Below are 4,582 nucleotides of genomic sequence, written 5' to 3'. Positions count from 1 at the left end.
CACAGATTTATCTTTTCTCCATATCATTTCAATCTATATGCTGAACAGATCATTTGAGAGGCTGGACTTTATGCAGAATGTGGCATCAGGATTTGGAGGAAGACTACTCAACAAACCATATTATTCAGATGACAAAATTTTGCCCACTAAAACTATTGAGGACTTAAAGCACCTGCTGCAGAAGGTCAAAGATTATAGTCTTCAATAAGGATTGCATCTCAACAAAAAGAAAACAAAAATTCTCACCACTGGACCAACAGGCAGCATCATGATAGATGGAAAAAACAATTTTATCTTGCTCAGATCCACAATCAACACTCTTAGCATCAGTAGTTAGGAAATCAAGAGATAAATTGCAGGTACACAGGTCAGCCATTAAATCAAATGAGACTTGAGGACTGAACTGTTGGGACCCTGCCAATTCCCTGTGCCTTTGTCTGCTCAGGTGGTATCAACTCCCTCCCAGCTAGCCATGGGAGACAAGATAGGTACATGGGTGGCTCATTAGCACCAAATTAGAGTTGGGAGGCCACACTATTGGTATTTTGCTGGCTGCACTATTGAGACTTTGCTGCTTCCCTAAGCAAAATATCCATGCAGTAATACTTTGATTTTGCCTACCCCTGAGAGAAACCTCCTCTTCCATCAAACTACAAGACAGAAAAACCACTCTACAATAGCTGAGCAAAGGAAAAGACCACAGCTTTCTGCCTCTCAAAGGACAACTGGATGAGAAACCTGTCAGAGAAAAAGGAGAACAGAAGAGCCCATAGACAAGCAGCAGGGAAGACTGGCAATGGGAAACTGAATTAGTGCAACACTTAAATTCCTCAAGTTATCAATACTGTCATAAAGAAGAGGAACTGACAATAACCTACACAAAATATAAACTGTCTCGCACATACCAAGAAGAATTTCACATTATGTCAAGGAAGCATCCGGCAAGTTCAAACATTATGAAAAGACAAAACAATTCTCCAGAAAAGCAGACAAGGTCACAGATCTCACGTGGAGGGAGAAGAAGTAGATCAACATGGAGTTACATGAGCTACTACTGAAGAAGTTACAACTCATAGAAAAAAAAAAAAGTAACTCTAAGGAAAGATATACAAGACTCTAAAAATTCATCATAGGACATACAGGCTATAACAAACACAATAACAGAAAAAACAGAAATTTATGAAGATGTGAACCAGAATATCACAACCTAAATGGCAGAACTTTTCAACATGCTGGAAAGGCAAAAGCAAAAGAAAAAAAAAAACCAACCAAAAACCACAGCACAATATAAGAGATAGAGAATCAGTTAACTAGAAGATAAAAACTTCAATGAGAAATGACTAGAGGGAAAAGAGAGAGAGAGAGAAAACAGAAGAGGGAAGTAGAAAACATTAGTATCTTATGAAATAACATTAAATAGAACAACATATTAGTGTGAAATAACATTAAATAGAACAACATATGCATGACTGGAATTCCAGAAGGGGAAGGGGGAGAAGCACTGAGACAACTGTGAAAGATGTAGTGAAAGAAACCTTTTTAGCTATCATGAGAAATGAAGAAATCCACACTCAGGAAGCTAGGCAAAATCAGACTAGACCCCAGAAGGAAAACATCAAGACATATCATAGTTAATTTCTCCAAAAAGTAGCACAAGAAAAGCAGTCACCTAAAAAGGTGAACCAATTACATTGAGTTCTGATTTCTCAGCAAAAGCATGAAAGCAAGAAGACAATGAGATGGCATAAACTGAAGATTGAAAGAAAACAACCTCTAGTCCAGATTACTGTTCCCAGCAAAGCTGTCCATTAAATATGAAGGAGAAACTGGGCTATTTGCAAAAAAACCCCCAAAAACCAAAAAAACCAGAAACTTAAGAAATTTGTGAAAACAAGACCAGCTAGACAAGATATATTAGAAGGAAGTCCTTCAAACAGAAAGAGCAAAGGAAAGTGGATGGACCACCACAATCAGAAACAACAGAAAAATGAACACAGCCAAAAAGGCAAAGACAAAACCTGGCCTATTAGTAATCACACTTAGTTTAAATGCACTGATTAAGAGAAAAAGAATAACATAATGGATCAAAAACAAAGTCCATCAATATGCTCCCTACAAGAGATACATCTAAAAATAAGGAAAAATACACTAAAAATCAAAGGCTGAACAAAAAATATACAAAGCAAATGGCATCTGTAAGACAACAGGAGTAGTGATACTAATTTCTGATAAGATAGACCAGGATAAAAACAATTATAAAATATTAAGAAGGGCATTTTGTAACCATTAAAATAATAAAAGATCAAGAAGACATAACCTGATTACGCACCACATGACGTTGTTGTTAAGTGCCGTCCAGTTGAGTTGTAGACAACTCATAGCAAGACCTGAACACTTGTTTAACTTTCATCATTTCTTCAAGTTCATAGAGTTTCTGATGGCAGGTTTTTTTGGAAGTCGATGCCACTCTTGCTTTCAAGTTGTTTTAATCTGGGAGCTCTACCAAACACTGTTCACCATGGGTAACGATTATCATATTTGACACATCAGTGTCACAGTGTTTAGCATCACAGCAACCAAGGCTTGCCGCTATAGAGCAAATGGACAGACCAGTGCTATACAACTTAGAAGAATGTCTGACCAAAACCAGTTAGAAAAAAGGCCTGAGGGCTGCACATTAAAATCACCCACCTTTGGCCTAGTAACATCACTTTCTATCCACTAGGCCAACAGAGCTCTCGCTATGTTTATTTTGCTGTTGTTGTTAACTGCTGTCAAGTCATAGACAACTCAGAGGGACCCTATGAACGAAAGAACTAAAAGGTATATTTTATATGTGTGTTGATTGTTTATGAAGTACATAGATATTTTTGGCAATTTGAATCTGTCGTTAAATATTTATGTCAAAATAAATCACTTTCCTCCTCTTTATGACATTGTGTAGTTTTTCTGTAATGAGGAATATAAAATTACAAACTAGCATGCAGTTCTTTAAGTAAACTTGAAGTGTTCTATGCAAAGAATAAATGTGAATTATTATAAAACAAATTATATCACAAGAGAGATCTGCAAAATAAATAAGGGTTAACAGATCTGAAGACAGAAATGGACAGCATCATAATAGTAATAGAAGACTTTAACACACTACTCTCTCTAAAAGCTAGGTTAACTTAAAAAGAAACTAGAAGAGAAGCAGAAGAACTAAACTACCCAATTAACCAACTCAACCTCTTAGCCATTTCAGGGTGGTTGTTATTATGTGCCATCAAGTTGTCTGTGGCTAATAGCGACCCTACGTAAAAGAGCCCTAAAACCTGCTCTATCCTGGGCCAATCTTAATGTCTCAGACACACCTACCCCCATTCCCCCAGTCAATCCATCTCATCAAGGGTCTTCCTTGCTTGTGCTGTCCTTCCACCCTCTCAAGCATGACGTCCCTCTCCAAGGACTGGTCCCTCCTTGCAACATGTCCAAAGTATGTCAGATGAAACTTCAGAATCCTTCCCTCCACGGAGCAACTTGGTCTCACCCTCTCCAGGACAAACTTGTTTGTTCTCCTACCAGTTCATGATATATTCAATACTCTTCTCCATCACCACAGCTCAAAGGCATCAGTTCTCCTTTTATTATCCCTACTCATTTCCAGCTTTCTGATGCATAGCAAGTAATTGAAAAGACTGACACTGTTGCTCTTCAGTACTCTGAAGAAATCTCTGACGGCAGACTTTCCCAGTGCAATTTGTCTTTTTATTTCCTGGCTGCTGGTACTAAGAGTGTTGATTGTAGAGCCAAGCAAACTAAAGCTGTTAAAAATCTCAATCTCTTCATCATCTATCATGGTGCTGCCAAGCATCCCAGAGGTGAGAATCTTTATTTTCTTGATATTGAGCTTCCATCCCTATGGAAGGCTACAGTTTTTGACCTTCAGCAGCAAAAGCTTCAGGTCCTCCTCAAGTGCAGGGAGGTGGAGAGAGGAGAAAATGTGTGCAGCAAGAGGTGAATCAGCTGACTCCTACAAAACACCAAACAGGTACAACTACCTCTCAGAAGCTCAAGGGTCAAGACTGACATCTTCAAATTTTGAAGCACAAGACACGAGGGCATATTCAGGGTACCCAATTGAAATTCAACTTGTTTTCTTCTCAAATGGGCATGATGCATTCCCCAGAATTGATGAGAGCACAAATCAAACCACAACAAATACAAAACAATGAAATAATACAGATCACAAGGCCATAAAGCATGAAATAAATAAGAGGATAAAAGATAAAAAACACCCATTTTTCAATTTTATTGTTTCATTCATATATACTGTGTTTTACACAGTATTTCACTTAGATTATGTTTCATACAATCATTCATATATATTATATATTGTACAACCAATGTATTTTGTATTGGTTTGCATACAAAATCCATATACACTGCATTTCATTCAGTGTTTCATACATTCCTTCTTTCATATTGTTCCATACGATCATTCCCATACATCCTGTTTTATAAAATCAACCACCATTTATCTATGCCCACTATTACACCATTTTTTCAGGTCTCCACTGTATCTTTCCTAATTCCTTCACTG

The sequence above is a fragment of the Elephantulus edwardii genome, unplaced genomic scaffold (genome assembly GCF_000299155.1).
Source record: "Elephantulus edwardii isolate Elephantulus edwardi_28Jun2011 unplaced genomic scaffold, EleEdw1.0 scaffold00450, whole genome shotgun sequence".
In the NCBI taxonomy this organism is placed as follows: Eukaryota; Metazoa; Chordata; class Mammalia; order Macroscelidea; family Macroscelididae; genus Elephantulus; species Elephantulus edwardii.
Note: the sequence above shows the minus strand (reverse complement) of the source record.